The sequence below is a fragment of the Mytilus californianus genome, unplaced genomic scaffold (genome assembly GCF_021869535.1).
Source record: "Mytilus californianus isolate M0D057914Y unplaced genomic scaffold, xbMytCali1.0.p SCAF_9, whole genome shotgun sequence".
NCBI classification, from domain to species: Eukaryota; Metazoa; Mollusca; class Bivalvia; order Mytilida; family Mytilidae; genus Mytilus; species Mytilus californianus.
Window position 1 is genome coordinate 59594311 of NW_026262745.1, and position 20334 is coordinate 59614644.

Below are 20334 nucleotides of genomic sequence, written 5' to 3' on the forward strand. Positions count from 1 at the left end.
GCATTTCCGTTGATGTTACAATTTCTATTCATATCTCTTACGTGTGCAGCGGGCCTATTTTTTTTATTTAGAGCTATATCTGATCGAAATTCATTCTTTTGATAAAACAATAACTAAAAAAAAGAAAAATTGTGAAGTAGTGTATAAGTGTTATTCGTGCGTTTAAATTGAAATAGAAAAAACGAAGATTTTACGGAAATACCCATTAAACATTTGAACGTCAAAATACTTTACAAAATGGCAGGTAAGTCATTACTTGAGTTTATTAATAATAACATTATCATACTATCAGAAGGTTGGTTCAGTATTTGTATATTAATCAATTCAGACTAAAAACACCTTATGTGATCATACCTGAAAAAACAAAGATAAACGTTCTTTTGTATTAAAAAACCAAAGTTTGGATCTGTTGAATTTAAAGGATATGCGCTGACAGGCGAGACATATGTCTGTGTCAACAGTTCATTTTAACAATTTCTTCTCTTCTGATATACATTTGCACATTTTATCCCATTTAATCTGTGGAATAATTTTGTGCATAAATTTTGTGTTGGAATAAACACCGTTATTAGTGCACTCTATAGTACAATTTTGGGGAAATTGCATCTGTCTCATGCTTCGAGCATACTAGACCTACCCATGTTAATGGAATAAAATCATCGACACCGTGAAAGAAAACACTCACTCTTAAATGATCCCAAAAATCTTACTGAAAATTTCACCAAATCAAACAGTCAACATTGTGTTATAATTTTAATCCCTATGAAAACAAGCAAACAAACAAATATGTAACAAAGAAGCACAAAAAGGCATTTAGACATATAAAAGACAAGAATACAAAAAATTACCTTAGCACAATAACACAATGGCTGGATGTATAAATACAGAGCCACGTCATGTAACGAATAAACACAAAAGGCATATAGACAAAGCACATTAGCAAAAGTCTTATATTTCAGGCTGAGTACAATCACATTCATTTTAACAAGCATATTGTAAGCAGACAATTGAATTTTTTCAGGTTTGGGCAACGAGTCTGTAGATTGTCACAGAGCTCATTTCTTATGGATCCCATAATTGTTTAAAACATTTATCAGTTAAATGGGTGCATTTCGATTCACCGTTAGCTTTCGCTTCTCATGTTGTTGTTAGGTATCAAATATTTTTTCAATCCGAACCAGGCATCTGGTGTCTAAATATGTATTGTTACACTTTGTAGTAAATGAAAAGGGTTAATAAAACATTCGAAAATGTGGAAGACACTTCCAAACAGCACCAGATCATTTGACATTGCAGGTTATAAAAGAAAATTGAGTAACTGAGATTAGGATAGCTCAATTCCAAGGTAAAACATGCTAAATCTTTTGAAAGGAAATGAACACAACAAAAACGTTAAAAAAAGTCAAGTACTAAAGATATCGTTACGTGATGTTTCGGCCTCGGACCAATAGCAAGGCTTTACAGAAATTTTCACGTAATAATATCATAGTATTGGACATACACCAGACCGTTGTTTTTCTTGTTTGAACTATTTTACATTATGTAAATTCAGTCCACTATACAGCATACTATAGATTACAGTTATGACCTACCGAACCTGACTTATGTTTTAGAGATGCAATCCTACGCCCTTATATCTGATGTGATGAAATGAAAGAATAGTTAACTGTTATAATAAAAACTGTGATACTGGTTTCGCTAGAAATTATAACATGTGTTCAAATGTTATGTAGTTAGTTTTGTATTGCCTATGATAGATGTGTAATTGACGAAGTCGAAACTGAAATCGCTGTAATATTCATAATCAGTCTTACAAAAATTACTGATAGTATTATTTATGATATATACGATCTTCGCAGCAAGGAGTTTTTTACATTTGCTAGATAACTTCTTCATGTGTTTGACAAAAGCAAATAACATCTATAAATCAAAGTACTGAAGTACTGAACATCGGATGACTGAAAGTTCTGGTGGATGGTCTCAAGCACTTGTCTCAGAAAAAAATCACATCTGTATACCTGAAAGTTAGGTTAAGGTAGATAGATATATTTTTTCTGAGACAAGTTCGTGTGTGAATGATGAATAAATGACAGGGAATTCAACCTCACCGTAATAACTATCCTATTGTAGTGATATAATTATTTGATATCAGTATACTCTGGTTTGTTGTTATATATTATATTTATATTTGTATAATAGTTATATAAACTTTTCATTCATTTGTATATCATTCTATTCTACTCTTCTAATGATAAAATATAGGCAAAGATGAAAAGTATTTAATATTCTCGAAATCGCTCTGCGTCAAAATTGACAAGGAAATTCATTTATGTTTTAATAAATTAATTTGGAGTACTTGCCATTCAGGATCTGTTTTATCATTTAAATAGCATATATATAATTTATTTATTCTATTTCTATAAATATATTTTATGTTGATTTAACCTCTCGGGTGTAAGGAGGATTGGTTGATTGAGAAATCGTTGATTGTTTAACGTCCAGTGGAAAATATGTCATGCATATTCAAGACGAGGACATATTAACAACAAATACAATATGTAGGTTCTGTAATAGATGGCGTCTGGCATGAAGGTCAAGGACATTTTGACTGTCAATAAAAAATGAGGGTATATTGGATATGGACTTAAATTTTGCTTTGCAACAGGCTTCCTACTGACTCCTCAAAGAGTTGTTGCAAGGGTTATTAATGTGCAGAGAGCGTGCTCCAGGCGAAAGCTAATTAAATACATGGCTTTCGTGAAAAAATGAAGGTAGGGGTTTACTCTGCTAGGGTCTCTTGTAAACCTAGACCGACTTGGTAGTCCAATAAGAATACAAAAACATATGGATATTTTTTTTAAAAGAAGATATTCTGCTTTGCAAAACGAAGAAACATGCAAAAGAATATTCTTTCTGTATACAAATGTGAATGTAAGAGAAAATAGTCTAATGCACATAAATAAAAATAAGAAATAACTGAAGAAACCTTAATAATACAAAAAAGTACACCGTCCATATATCTGAGTTTGTTTTGTTTGCGGGGGTTAACATTATAAATTAACCTGCGCTGTTTTTCAAAATTATACAAAATGAAGGAATGTGACCTTCAAATTGTGTACGAAGCTCTAGAAATATTATGTTCATAAATAAAATAAAACTGAAAATTCTATATCAACTGTTTGTTTTGATAAAACAGGTGCTGGTTTAATATAAATTTAAAACAATTGACCGAAACAGATTTTTCGTATTTCAGACAATAATAGAACAGTATTTGTATGAATTGAACACCTAAATTAAATATGATTTTATGTACATTATATGCAGGTACAGATGCACCAATACGGCAAACAAAATGTAAACCGCAGCCTACTCTTCAATAAATTTAAATACTACGTTTTCAACAAATTTCAAGTCTTATATCATGCTATAGTTGACTTTCTAATAACTATGATAACAGAAAATATGTAAGTTATAAATAACACTACCTTCTGTCACAATTTATTTACTTAAGAAATCATTAAAGCAAAATACAAATGATTGTGTAGGTGGCATTTGTACGTTAAAATGGATATAAAACTAAAATTTTTACGGAAACACCCATTTCGCATATGAATCTTAACCGGATAAAACTATATATGTCCTGTATATACATAATTTATATATATTTCTTAAAATTGTGCTTTGTTTTTCATGTTATTTCATGACGTAAGTGGTGTTTTCAAATGGAAAACTATATATTACGCACATAGTAGAAAAATAAAATTTTAAAAACAGTCGTATTGAAAACGGAAATTTTTCCAGTAATTCGAATATCTCAATTTGAAATGAGATTACAAATATGATTGACATCTCCAGGGTTAACTGCAGACTAAGTCTAAAATGTATCGTTTACTAGGCCAACTTAAATATCTTCATAAAATACTAACTCAAACTATATTGTACAGACCTCATGTTTACAATGTCTTAAAAGTTTCACGAGATTTTGTTTTTTTTCTCTTAATTCTATTTTGATTGCAAATTAAACCTTTAAATTTTTGATTCCAACATTTAGGAATTATTAGATTAACATGGTCATATCTGAACAATAAATTAAGAAGATGCAGGAAAAAACATGTACTGCTATGCATCCAATACCTGCCATATAAATCAACACTCAGTAAAAATTTCAATAATGGCAATATGACAGACACAGATAAATAACAAAATAACAAAATATTCTGATATCTCAAGTTATAAGACCGCGAAAGCATGTTGCTAGTGATTTTACTCACAGTCACAACATATCAATCAACCGATTCGTGGTGGTTACAAATTAAACTACTCAATTTTTAAGGCGTCATAGAAATCTGCAAAATTAGCAATTATTACAAAATTCTGTTATTTTTTACTAACACACAAAAGGTCAACTCGCAGTTGGATATGCATATGAAATCCAAACGTCTATGTATAGCTTATTAATTCCATTCACGCTCAAATAATTTTACGAGTTTATTATCCAAGATTATTATGTACAATAAAGATGTTAATTGCATAGGTCACAGTTCGATGAATTCACCACGACGTTCTTTAACATTTGCATGTCCACAAATGAATATTCATCAAACAATGACAAACACGAACATGTAAAACTGGAATGCGATTTCTTCCCCAAGTTTCTTTAACTATACTTACAGTAACTGACAGTTCTAAATATCTAATTTCTGATAATCTTGACAGTTTTGACTTCTAGACAATTATACATCTGTTCATTGTTCACCATATTACGTTTGTCATTTACATTCTGCCAATATTGACATTACTTGACAAAAGTCACAGATGCAAAAATATCAATTTACACCAAAGAGAGGCGAAAGATACAAAGGCAAAGAGACATTTAAACTCATAACTCGAAATCATTTCGGCAATGCCATGGCAAAAATGGTCAAAAGAGAAACAACCATTTACAAAACACAACATGGAAAACAAAAGATTGAGCAACACGAAACCCTGCAGACAAACATATTCGTCAAGTTCCTTAGTATACACTTTTCTGCCTAATAAGTTTTCGTTTGAAGTTTTAAAATTACACCTCTGCAATTTTAAAACATGATGCAAAAATATTGATCCTTTTTTAATTCATTTAGGCAGTCATTTAAGGTTGCATTTCTGTAAATATTGACAATGCACTTTCCCATAGGAACTCCTTTTACGGCTAAAACTGTACCACTTTTACTATGAAGTTTTGAAAAAAATCATATCCTAGAATGGAAAGTTCATATGCACTACTGTTTTTGTCAAAGGTCAAAATATAGGGCTGTGCGGCATATTTTCAACGTTTATATGCCCCGAACTTCTAAGAGTTTAAACTAACACTAAATTTCTTAACTATCCCTACCTTAACAGTATGATTACCACAGATTTCAATATAAACAATATGCATATTGTATGTTTACTGGTAACATTCCCAAGTTATGTCTCCATGAGATGAAACATAGAGATCATAACTGGGATCCAGTTTGTAAACAAAATTAATTATCTATGAATATTCTATATCTCCCCAAAAGATGCGTGGTTTGAGAAACAGCTGTATTTACAAAGTGCAACCTATACAGACATTTATTCAAATAGAAAACTCTCAAAAAACACTTTTTCTCACATTTATACTTATTTATCAGATTTATAGCCATATAAAAATCACTGCATATACTCTAAGTTTTCTTTTACTGTACATTTTATACCCCCTACCCAGTTTCAGTTTTTTAAAGAATTTGAAAACAAGACTTTAATTATTGCAAGCTTACCCTATTTGCATGTTTTCTGACATGAAATGCCTAGAATCTGTTTAAAACTGTTCTGATAACAAATTGAAAGCATTTCAGAATACTGTAAATGTAATGTTTAGCAGTCAATCATTCCAACATTCAAGATTATATAAAGTACCCAATCCTGCCTCTATCTCCAGTCCACATCTTACTGTATGCCTATTTGTCAATGAAAGTTCACAATTTCTGCCTCAAATGGCGAGTTAAGAATTCTTGTCACAACAGTATCATCTCTAACCATATATCTGACATAATTTAGCTAATATATGAACTAGAAGTGTTAAAACAAAGCCACATTTGCAATAGTTGTATGTATGCAGATACAAGTCTGATGTATAAATTCACTTAAAATTTAGAGAAATAACTGCTAACATCTGATATTTGCATAACTTCCAAGCACAGTTATTGTTTTCTATATAAAGACCTTTAAAATCATAAAATCATAGCATTTACAAGTTAAATTATTTCTTTTATCACCCAGAGGGTGGCCAATTTTCTCTGTTTTTTGCCCCTGTGGCTTCAAATTTCCTCAATTATTTTGCTGTTTCTAGCAATATGAAATATTTAGTACATATTCAGGATAGAACACACTAACGTATATTTGTTGAGATATTTATGTATTTCTAGCTTGTATTTGTTATGCCGTGGTGACAAAAAAGCAGATTTAGATGTTACAGCTTACTTTTGCGTTATCGACAGGAGAAAAACACCCCACCAATAATATTCAGGAAGGATCTATGAGTTTCAATGACTGTGAAGAGTAAAAATAAGCACTTGTCAACAATTTAACTAACAAATATGCATATATTATGAATTTATTTTGCATTCAGGGCTTTAAGTAAACTATGCATACTGTAAACTGTAAATTTATGCTGAGTCATCATAGTTAAGGCCCAGGATTTTCTCAATCTTCATGAAATATTTATAAAACTTCATATTTGAGTTAATTTCAGCAAAATCTGTGAGATAAACCAAATTTGGATAAATTCTGTATGTTCTCTTTTTTCACCCAATACAGGTTGCATTTCTGTAAATATTGACAATGCAATTTCCCATAGGAACTCCTTTTACGGCTAAAACTGTACCACTTTTACTATGAAGTTTTGAAAAAAATCATATCCTAGAATGGAAAGTTCATATGCACTACTATTTTTTTCAAAGGTCAAAATATAGGGCTGTGCGGCATATTTTCAACGTTTATATGCCCCGAACTTCTAAATTTTTAAACTAACACTAAATTTCTTAACTACCCCTACCTTAACAGTAGGATTACCACATATTTCAATATAAACAATATGCATATGTATGTTTACTGGTAACATTCCCAAGTTATTTCTCTATGAGATGAAACATAGAGATCATAACTGGGATCCAGTTTGTAAACAAAAGTAATTATCTATGAATATTCTATATCTCCCCAAAAAGAGGCGTGGTTTGAGAAACAGCTGTATTTACAAAGTGCAACCTTAAAGATGTAGGTATTAGTATGCCTGTTTTTAGCGAAATATTCACTGTTTCTAAATTCTAATTTAGATGATAAGCATGCCACACGTTACATGCCGATTGGATTTTCACTTCAAGTGAAATAATCTACATGTACATATAGTGTGCACTAACTCTAATGCAGTTTTAAAAGATTTTGTGTTTCTTTTGATCACTTTTTTGTTCTGATTACAGACCACATCACACACAATATATCAACAAAACACAATATATCAACAAAACTATATAGGTACTTGTGTCAAAGTATAGTAGGAACTGAAGATCATGTTAAACAAATCAGATTAATGAACGCTGACAGGGATGATTTGTCTATTCACAATAATGAGATTAGTATAATAAGTGGAAATTATGGGGAAGGACTTGATATGCGAGGCAGTGATTTAGATATTATGTATGTCGTACGACATCTAAAGGTGTATGATGTAAAGTCCCGTTTAAATCCAAATTCATCATAACTGATAATGGATACAGACAATCTAAAACCTGGATTTACTCAGTTGAGAATAGACAGTAGGTGTACTTCTTCTTACAACTGTGTACTAGCTGATAAGTATTATCTATCAAGCACTTTATGGAAAGAAGACATCCTGACCAAAAATATGGACTATACAATTCATGGACCATGTGTATCTGACAAAGATGGATTATATGACTTTGCCGAATGCTTACATTGTAAATCGTGGATACCATCTGCAGTACAATGGATAAAGAGATCTACCAACTCATGGCCGAGTAATAATGTCAAACAAAGTATCATCAAACACGGTGTCCTCTTTGTACTAATTGGGGCTAAGGGGTCGACAAAAGAGGATTTAGAATGGAAAATATCATTTTCAATCAGTGAAAAACTTTTAATAAAATTGAGAATGGAAATGGGGAATGTGTCAAAGAGACAGCAACCCGACCATAGAACAGACAACAGCAGAAGGTCACCAACAGGTCTTCAATGCAGCGAGAAATTCCCGCACCCGGAGGCGTCCTTCAGCTGACCCCTAAACAAATATATATACTAGTTCAGTGATAATGAACGCCATACTAAACTCCAAATTGTACACAAGAAACTAAAATTAAAAATAATACAAGACTAACAAAGGCTAGAGGCTCCTGACTTGGGACAGGCGCAAACATGCGGCGGGGTTAAACATGTTTATGAGATCTCAACCCTCCCCTATACCTCTAGCCAATGTAGAAAAGTAAACGCATAACAATACGCACATTAAAATTCAGTTCAGGAGAAGTCCGAGTCTGATGTCAGAAGATGTAACCAAAGAAAATAAACAAAATGACAATAATACATAACTAACAACAGACTAATATATACTTTCAATCACACCCAACTATGTTGTTATGCTCTAATAAAAATTATTTTGAAAGATGAAATAGCTACTGACTCTGAATGTAAAGAATTACTCTGCTCTTATTTCCTAAAAACAATTCTTTTCTGGATCTCTGAAGAACTACCACTATCCTCATGGAAACCTGACAATCTTATACCTTTTTTTATGCAATTTTTTGACAGATTGATTCATTGCGTTGAGTATTCAGTTTGTGTGCATTACTTCATTCCAGAGAACAATATGTTTGAGAATAAAATTGAGGGCCGTGCTCGTAAAATACTTTTAGAAAAACTATATTCATTGCATATTTATGGTTGGCGATGCATTTTATTTTCAGATCAAGTATCCACTTTTTCTGCATCAATGCAGTATTTCAACATGGAACGGAACCCATTGTATATAAATGATGTTGAGAAAACAACCAGTTCCACTTTACTGCAATTGGCAAATAATTCTTTCCGAGGGGTTTTCAAAATATTGCATAATTCTTCATTTATTTGAGAAATACAAATGACAGTTTCGTGCGACGAATCTTCAATAAAATACGTATATACATATTACATGTCAATAATGAATTCAGTGCGTGTCCAGTCTATTCCATTTAACAGTGCATACAGTAACAATAAATACCAATACCGACAGTACAAATCCTTTTCTATGTACTCTTCTACAGAATATTTATCATGACACTGTATCTGGATGGCTGATGTTAGCTTCGTTCTTCTATAAAACAAAACTATACACTAGAACTGTACGAATTATAATGGATTGTATATCGAAATGTACCTTGGAAAAACTCTACCCTTACATAAAAATGTCGGACATTCATCATCGACTGTTCAAACTGAAACTACATCAGAAGAAGAGTATTGTTCATTTGTGAAAATATGTTCTTGTAGATGATATAAGATTTGAAGTGAACTCTCTATTAATACATACCAGATGAACTACTAATAGAAGTGGTTTATAACCCGCGAAGAATTCCATCTTCAGTTTATGCTTGTTTCCTTTGTTTTATTTGTCATTATCATATAAATGATGCCAAACAATATCGGGATACCCTCCAAGGTCTACAACTTGTTATATAATGCAATTATTTAAATGCAGATTTGCACGCAAAAGCTGCAGCCTTTAATCTTCTTTGTGTAGCTTTACAGACTGTAGGCGACACAGAATCCGCACGACAAGCGTACTTACAATCTGCTGAATTATATATAGATCCATCCGACAATCCTGCCGTTAAGAGACTTTTTTTATTGGAGTAATTTGACTCTGTTAACAAATTTTCAGTTAAGTTATTATTTTAATGTTGCGTGTACACGTGATACCAGGCGAGTGCTACGATCGGAGGAGAGTCTAAAGTTTGTATTATATACTTTATGCTTACACAATAACATAGAATTCCAATCTTTCATTGTCGTTAATTTCATAAATGCTGCATATCAAATTTAGTTTAAACACTGTTTTTTTTCAAAAGTAAACAAATTACAGTTTTTAGTTTACAAAACATGAATTCGAAAACAATAAAAACGTTTATAAATCCGTCCCCCGAAACAAGATGATATCGTGAACAGAGTATAACAAAACACGCTATAATATAATTTTTAATTTAAATTGTTCATTATGTGGTTTACCAGTTTAACACAGAAGCCAATGTTACTAAAAGATTTAGTCAACTCATTTTGATATTAACTGTAAAATAAGATATGTATATGAATGGATATCGCAAAATAAAGTTCAATTACTAAGTTAAAAAATATAAATAAACATGTAAAATTAAATCTTCCTCTCGGCATACCCTTGGGAACCAGCTCTGCTCCTCTTATTTTCGTCTTGTTCCTTCATTTATATAAGGATGAGTTCATGCAGTAGCTATTCACGAAGAATGAACAGAAGCTACCGCTATCATTTAACTCCACTTTCTGCTATATAGATTATGTCCTCTCACTAAATAATTCAAAGTTTGGTCACTATGTTGAACGCAATTATCCTTTGGTACTTGAAATACACTGTACAACAGATACAGTTTAGCCTGCCTCATATATTGACTTACATTTGGAAATTGATTATGAGGGTCGGTTGCTGGACAAATCTGTACGATAGAAGAAAGGTTTCGCTTCTCAAATTGTGAACATTCCGTTTCTATGTAGTAATATTCAAGCAGCGCATGCATATGAAGTATATATTTTTTATATACCTATATGGAGTTATTTTCTTTCAGAACGATAGGTCATTCTTTCGAAGAATCAACCCGGACGATACCATGTCTCAATTAAATATGCTCCAAGGCATAAAATAATAACCTGTGTGAGGTCATTATTTTCCTAAATAAAAATGCAAACTATAATTTACTTCAAAATTATATTCGTCAGATAGTTTCTGTTGTCGATTTAGGAATTTATTTTTTAAAGTTCAATCTATGATAGGTGTAAAAAAAATCGTCATTGCCCGAATTTTAATTTTAGAAACAAATATGTGAAGTTTTGTTAATTTATCGCTACAATACAGAGACATTATCATATATGCGAGATGAATTTTAATGTAAAACTTTCATAACACTTTTAAATAAAGCCAGATTTAACATATTCGTGTGTAAGATTTTGAAAATCTTATTGATTCACACTGAATAGGTCGATGGATTGATGGTTACTTAACGTCCAGTGGCAAATATTTCATGCATGTTTAGGACGATACACACTGAAAAGGAAATCATACTATGACCTACATGTATTGATATTCGTTTTCGTGTAACATGTTCATATATCACAATTTCGTGCCCCCTTCGTGTCAGTTCTTAACTTTTTTACATTTATGTATACCTTTTACTCTATCAAATGATTAACTAATAAAATATTCTTATATTCTATTGAATAACATTCACGTACCTCACAATGAGGTCGGGTGGGGGGAGGGTATATAATTATATCCTGACTATCTGTTAAAAAAATGTATTGCTATTCAAAAGAAAATCATTCTGAATATTTCATTCGATTTAATTAAAATTGTTGAAAAAATAATCACTTTTCCGCGATAAAATGTCATTACAAATAGTTAAAAAAAACATAGCACCTCCCCCTTTCCATAAACTAAGTTGGTACAATAAATTTCTTACAAAGTGTCTTGTATTTTTCATACACCGTTATCAGATGGTAACAATTCTTTCATGTCTTACTTCATGCAGTTACAGTAATATTTTTATTGTGTATGGATAATAATTTCTAAGGTTTATATCTGGATTAATTAGTGAGTTTTATTTCACATTCTAAATGAGCCGTAGGGCGTATTAAAACATGAACGCATTAGAAAGGAATATCCCACTTTAGTGTGGTCGGTAAAATAGAATGCTAAATTTTGCAAATCTTTATAAAAAAACAAAATTTTTTTGACGGTATATAAGTCAGATAATGCATATTTAAAGATTTTTCTTGTCGTAGAACACACATCGGGGTGTAAGAATTGCCCAAAGAAAGACCTCCCTACGGTCGGTCTTTCATTTGATCAATCCTGACATCCCTCGGTGTGTTCTACGACAAGAAAAACCTTAAAATATGCATTATCTAGAACATAACTAATACGATTTTCGAGGACATTCATTCCCTATCATTATTTCCTTGATAGACGGTTGCTGCTCACATAGAAGTTATTAAAACCAAAGGTTCCAAGTGGTAAAAATGAATTTATCCCTTCAAAAAAGAATACAGACGCCATCACGAGTTGGCTAACCGTTATGGCATTTCTGTTTCACAGATGACTACAGATATGTTTCAATTGTCGTAATCATAATCCTGTCCTCTTTTCCACGAATGTGACCTGCCGAATCAGCCGTTTTCACCCGGTTTGTACTTAAATGAGCGACATGATGGGTGCCACGTGTGGAGCTGGATCTGATTCATTCGGGGAACCTGTGATAATACCCAGTTTTGTTTTGGGGTTTGTGTTTCTTAGTCTTTAGTTTTGAACATTGTATCTTTATTATGTTGTTCGTCTTTTTGTCGCTCTAAGTGTTTTTGAGAAAAAAGACAAACAACATTACATTCTCAATTATACAATATCATGAATATATTTCTGCAATAATCTTTATTCCTTCCTTTAACATGTTATATCATGTCAAACGTAACAAAAACCCAAAGAATACTTCAATCATACTTTCTTAGGAATTACACGCACATTTATGTTTATGAATTTTTAAATGCAAAATGCTACATGAAAGAATATGAATGTTATAAAAGCCACGAAACAATACAACACTAAATGAAGCAGCGACAAATTGAAAAAAAGGCAAGAGATCCCAATCTATCGATTTACTATTTCTTCTGCACTAAACCCTGGTTGAGAGGTACCAACGTTGGATTTGCATGCGACAAGTTTTTCATTGTCTTACACAGTTTCATTTCTTACCAATCGTACTATGTCATGTACAATGTATATCAGGACCAAGAGAGGCGGACTATACCACAGGGATAGTCAAACTCATAAGTCGAAAACAATGTGTCAGTGCCAAAGCAAACAAACGAAAAATACGACTTAGAGACTAAGAGACAAACACCAGCCTACAATGTACAACATATCTCTAAAGTCATTATCATATGTTTGACAAACATACTGCACAGTGCAAAAATGACAAAAAAAGGGGTACAGAGTATTGTCCACGCTAACCTGAAGTGTGCACGTTTCAGCTCTGGGGTTCCTAGTGAAGACATTTTTTTTCAGGTTAAATATTTGAGGTACAGTCTACAAAATGAAACAAAAGATGAAAAGATGATGCTCGTCTTGGCGTTTACGCAAGAATTTACTTATTCGGAACTGCTTAAACACGAACTGAAGTCACAAGACACATGCGAACAGTCGTTGCTTGAATAGGCAGAGTTGCCCTTCATACATCTTTGACACATAGTCCCACAATGCCCCAATGATCTAAAGTATAATAAAAAAATATCATAAAGTTCACTATAAAAGAAATAACATAACTATTACTTTTAGCCATTGATTTTAATATGTAAAAAACACAGTAGTAAAAGTACTAAAAAATGACAGGAACTATATTCATAGACAACCGAATACGAGTAACCAAACAGGTCATTTTTGAAAATCAGATCATTTCGTCTTTTTCTATTCAGTTCTTTGAGTATCTCTTTTGTCTTTTTCTTCACTTAATCATGCATGACATAATACCTTAACTTCATATTTTTAAATATATACTTATGTATTGTGCATCAATATTACAATATGGGGTACATGTCAATGAGACAGAAACCTAGCAACACAAATAACCAAGGATATATTTTAAGAACTATGCATTCAGCTAATGTTTGTTTTTTTTTCTTCAATTCTTTATTAAACCTCTTGCTATATTCAATTTGAATAACAAAAAAAAAAAAAAAACTATCTATCAAACGAAAACTGTATCAATTGAGACAGAAGCTTCTGTCATTAGTTCAAATTATTGCTTCATTGCTTATTTCAGAGTTCGAACCCTACACGTGGTAGCTTGGTTCGACTCCAAAACTATGTTTGACAGTTTCCAAGCCGAAGGTCAGTGGTTCTCTCCGGGCGCTCCAGCTTTCTATACCATAAAAAACTGGCCGCTATGAAAAAGCAAAAAATGATAAAAGTGGCGTTAAAGACCAACAATTTGTATTGAATAAATTATTCATTGTATATTTCAGACGTTTCACACACAGATCTTAATTTTGTTAAACAAGACTATATTTATTTGAAATTGAATTTGACAATAGGAATTTTCCAGCATCGAATAATGATGAATCCGGATATGACTGTTATATGTGCCGCTGGACATCAATCTTAATCTTTGTAACATTGTTATACCTAGAAGAATAGAAGAATTTAAAGCTAAGATTAGTTACAACTTTTGTCAACTATTTTAGAGGAAGACTCAAAATTTGAAAGATATCTTAGAATTGCAAGGACAAAGCAAAATAGAAGGGACCTATCTTTGAAGGTTGGTGTGTCTATCATATTCCTTATGTGGCAACCTTTTGTTAAAGTCTTGTACCAATTTTAACTTTTAAAAGTTATTTAAGTTCCTTCCTTACTTAACGTCGACACCTTATAATGTAGAATATCTATTTTGAATAGAAAAGGGTGTTTTCTTTGTTCGACAATTATAAAATTTCTGAGAATGAATCGAACAGCCCCTATTCGAATGCAGCATTCACTATCTTAGTAGACATGTCTTTGACAAGCAATAATCTGAACCACTGACAGTCTCTGTAAAGATACCTCGTGCAAAAATGACAAAAAAAGGAGTACAGAGTAATCTCCCCGCTAGCCTGAAGTGTGCACGTTTCAGCTCTGGGGTTCCCAGTGGACATTTTTTATTCGGTTAAAACATTTGAGGTACACAGTCTACAAAATGAAAAAAAAGTTTAAAAGATGATGCTCGTCTTGGTGTATACTCAAGAATTTACCTATTCGGAACTGCTTTAATGCATGAAATGAAGTCACAAGACACATGCGAAAAGTCGTTGCTTGAATAGGCAGAGTTGCCCTTCATACAACTCATAGCCAGAAATTAGTAGTACTTTTGCTAATTAATATTCATAATATGTAAATGAGAATTGTACCAAATGATAATAGTTTAAACTGGACTGGCTTGATATCATTAAAATCTTTAAAACACGGATATTATAAGTTGCCCGTCACAGAGTCCTTGTTTATAATCACTCTGTTATTTCCGTAAAGTTGTCAGGCGGTCAAAATCAAAACAATTAACGCTAATTTAGTGAATTTTCCGTGTTTTCTTGAGTTTGTTCTTCTTGAAATAGGGGCATTTTAACTTTACGTGGGAACTTTGAGTTCAACGACTACACATACAAGGTTTGGACTTGCTTATTCTTTGGGCAATCAAGTTTCAAGTTTCATCCCCGCAACCTGTTTTTGTAATGACCTTGTTAGCCAATTTTCAACACGAAGTTTGCAAATTTGACGTTTCAGCCATTTTAGCCTGTATTTTATACTGCAATGTTAGAAGCCTCTCGCTTCGATTTTTAAAATAGCTCAGAAACCTTGATTTTTGCAACGACAGTCATTATGTTTCGTTAAATGGTGTATATTGTTGTGTTTATTTATTGTCTGTCCCCGCAACCTGTCTATCACTTAAATTAAAGTAAAAACAGACATTTTTTTTTCAAAATTCCCTATCATTCAATATAATTTCCGTGACCCGTATCCGATTTCTTTAGTATAATATTCAAATAAGCAAAGTGGCGTTGATTTCTGCATATATGTTTGACACATAGTCCACAATGCCCAATGATCTAAAGCATAATAAAAAAAATATCACAAAGTTCACTATAAAAGAATTAACATAACTAATACTGTTAGCAATAGATTTTTATATGTAAAAAACACAGTAGTAAACGTTTACATACATAAAAAATTACAGGAACTATATTGACAGCCGATTACGAGCGACCAAACAGGTCATTTTTGGAAATCAGATAATTTCGTCTTTTTCTATTTATTTCTTTGAGTCTCTTTTTTTCTTTTTTTCTTCGCCTAATTTTGCATGACATAACATCTTAACTTCATGTTTTTAAATATATACTTATGTATTGTGCATCAATATGACATTATGGGGTAAACGTCAATGAAACAGCAACCTAGCAACTTAAATAGCCAAAAGATATGTGCATGGTTTGACTGTAATCCAAATATATGCAAGTTTCCCTCAACGAGACAGCATCCCAACGACAAAGATATCTTTTAAAGAACTATGCATTTAGCTACCGTTTGTTTTTTTCTTCAATTCTTTTAAAAAACCTTGGCTATATTCAATTTGAATAACAAAACAAAAACTATCTGTCAAACGAAAACTGGATCAAGTGAGAAAGAAGCTTTTGTTATTAGTACACATTATTGCTTCAGTGCTTATTTCAGAGTTCCAACCCCACACGTGGTAGCTTGGTTCGACTCCAAAACTGTGTTTGACAGTTTCCCTGCCGAAGCTCAGCGATTCTCTCCGGGCACTCCAGCTTTCTTAACCATAAAAAAGCTGGCCGCCATGAAATAGCCAGAAAATGATAAAAGTTGCCTTAAAGACCAACAATGAATAATTCAATCATTGTAAATTTCAGACATTTCACACACAGATCCTATTTTTTGTTAAACAAGACGATATTTATTTGAAATTGAATTTGACAATAGGAATTTTCCAGCATCGTATAATGATGAATCCGGATATGACTGTAATATGTGCCGCTGGACATCAATCTTAATCTTTGTAACATTGTTATGCCTAGAAGAATAGAAGAATGTAAAGGCAAGATTATTTACAACTTTTGTTAACTATTTTAAAGGAAGGCTTAAAATTTAGAAGATATCTTTGGATTGCAAGGACAAAGCAACATAGAAGGGACATATCTTTGAAGGTTGGTGTGTCCATCATATTACATATGTGGCAACCTTTTGTTAAATTCTTGTACCACTTTCAACTTTTATAAGTTATTCAAGTTCCATTACTAACTTAACATCGACACCTTGTAATGTAGAATATCTATTATGAATAGAAAGGGTGTTTTCTTTGTTCGACAATTATACAATTTCTGAGAATGAATCGAACAGCCCCTATTCGAATGCAGCATTCACTATCTTAATAGACATGTCTTTGACAAGCAATACTCTGAACCACTGACAGTCTCTGTAAACATACCTCGTGCGAAAATGACAAAAAAAGGAGTACAGAGTATTCTCCCCGCTAACCTGAAGTGTGCACGTTTCAGCTCTGGGGTTCCCAGTTAACATTTTTTATTCGGTTAAAACATTTGAGGTACACAGTCTACAAAATGAAACAAAAGTTTAAAAGATGATGCTCGTCTTGGTGTTTACTCAAGGATTTACCTATTCGGAACTGCTTTAATGCATGAAATGAAGTCACAAGACACCTGCGAACAGTCGTTGCTTGAATAGGCAGAGTTGCCCTTCATACAACTTTGACACATAGTCCCACAATGCCCAATGATCTAAAGCATAATAAAAAAAATATCACAAAGTTCACTATAAAAGAATTAACATAACTAATACTGTTAGCAATGGATTTGTATATGTAAAAAACACAGTAGTAAAAGTTTACATACATAAAAAATGACAGGAACTATATTCATAGACAACTGATTACGAGCGACCAAACAGGTCTTTTTTGAAATTCAGATCATTTCGTCTTTTTCTATTTAGTTCTTTGAGTCTCTTTTTTGCTTTTTTTCTTCGCTTAATTTTGCATGACATAACATCTTAACTTCATGTTTTTAAATATAAACTTATGTATTGTGCATCAATTTGACTGTAATCCAGATATGTGCAAGTTTCCTTCAACGAGACAGCATCCCAACGACAAAAATATCTTTTAAAGAACTATGCATTTAACTACCGTTTGTTTTTTTCTTCAATTCTTTTTAAAAACCTTGGCTATATTCAATTTGAATAACAAAACAAAAACTATCTGTCAAACGAAAACTGGATAAAGTGAGAAAGAAGCTTCTGTCATTAGTACACATTATTGCTTCAGTGCTTATTTCAGAGTTCGAACCCCACACGTGGTAGCTTTGTTCGACTCCAAAACTGTGTTTGACAGTTTCCCGACCGAAGGTCAGTGGTTCTCTCCGGGCGCTCCAGCTTTCTTAACCATAAAAAAGCTGGCCGCCATGAAATAGTCAAAAAATGATAAAAGTGGCATTAAAGACCAACAATGAATAAATCAATCATTGTATATTTCAGACATTTCACACACAAATCTTATTTTTGTTAAACAAGACGATATTTATTTGAAATTGAATTTGACAATATGAATTTTGCAGCATCGTATAATGATGAATCTGGATATGACTGTAATATGTGCCGCTGGACATCAGTCTTAATCTTTGTAACATTGTTATACCTAGAAGAATAGAAGAATGTAAAGGCAAGATTATTTACAACTTTTGTTAACTATTTTAGAGAAAGGCTTAAAATTTAGAAGACATCTTAGGATTGCAACGACAAAGTGTAACAGTAAATTTGGTCCGGTAGTAAAATTTGTCCGCCAGACTTTTTTTCCTAGTTAATCAAGTCCATGACCATTTTTTACTAGGAATGTAAGTCCCAGGACAAATTTTCCTAGGAAAATAAGTCCATAGCTAGTAAAATATGTCTGGCACTTATTTTCCTAGTAAAAATTGTCCTAAGACTTGTTTTTCTAATATTTTTTATTATATTATATCAATTATTGATAATAAACACAAAACCATATTTTCTTAGTTCAGATTGGAAAGTTTCATTAATTTTGTACAATTAAGATAAAGGACATAGAAGTTTTAACCTAGGCATGTTAATGACATGGACATGATGTCCTAGGAAAATTAGTCTTGGGACATACATTTTATTAAAATATTAATACACAACTCTAAAACAATATTAAAATATAACATTTAAATTTACCTTTTAAAGTAAAGGGCATGGACGTCTTTCCCTAGGAATATTAATGACATAGACATGATTTCGTAGGACAATTAGTCTGGGGACATAAACTTTATTAATATAATTGATACACAACTCTTAAACAATATTAAAACATAACATTTGTATTTACCTTTTAAAATAAAGGGCATGGACGATTTTACCTAGGAATATTGATGACATGGACATGATTTCCTAGGAAAATTAGTCTGAGGACATACATTTTATTAAAAATATAAATACACAACTCTTAAACAATATTAATACATAACATTCAAATTTCCATGGTTTAAATGTAAATGATTTAATTCGTTAAAATTTTCCCTGTAAAACAGGACATGGACGTTTTTACCTAGGAATATTAATGACATGGACTTGAACTCCTAGGAAAATTAGTCTGGGGACATAAATTACTAACATCAGACTAGAAATACTAGTAAATTCTGTAACCATGGTCTTTTTATACAAGTATTATGTGTCCGCCCGGACATATATATTACCAGGACAAATTTATCTCTTACAAAAACAACATAGAAAGGACCTATCTTTGAAGGTTGGTGTGTCCATCATATTACATATGTGGCAACCTTTTGTTAAAGTCTTGTACCACTTTCAGCTTTTATAAGTTATTCAAGTTCCATTTCTGAACAAAATTTCTGAAAATGAATCGAGCAGTCCCTATTCGAATGCAGCATTCACTATCTTATTAGACATGTCTTTGACAAGCAATAATATGAACCTATTCTGTTACGCCTTTCCTCAATTTATATAGTTCGTTTGATTATATTGTTAATCTGTTTATGTGTTCCAGTTTAGGAGGATTATTCATCTTTAACCTTATAAGAGCTTGTAAGAACTTTAAACATCGTATCATCATTACCTTTCCCTTTCTTACACGTATCTCGAACTGAATATTGCAAGGTCATTCCAGAACTGGAGAAGTAAAAACGTCATCTAGGACACAATTCGTGGCTAACCACAGAGTGATTTACATTTATAACTTTGTATTTGATGCCTTCAAATCGTTCTTCACATAATTGAACTCTTTATCCGTGATATACTGGAAACTTCACCTTTGATAACTGCAGCTTTATTTCGCGTTCTATGGACTTTGCTATTGTCTTCACTTGACATTCATACATTATAACATTAATTGAACACATTGAAAAATTGTATTTTATTTTGTATTTTCAGCTTTTTACCATTTGTTTAGATTGGTTTGAGAATAAATTGTCAGCACCTGA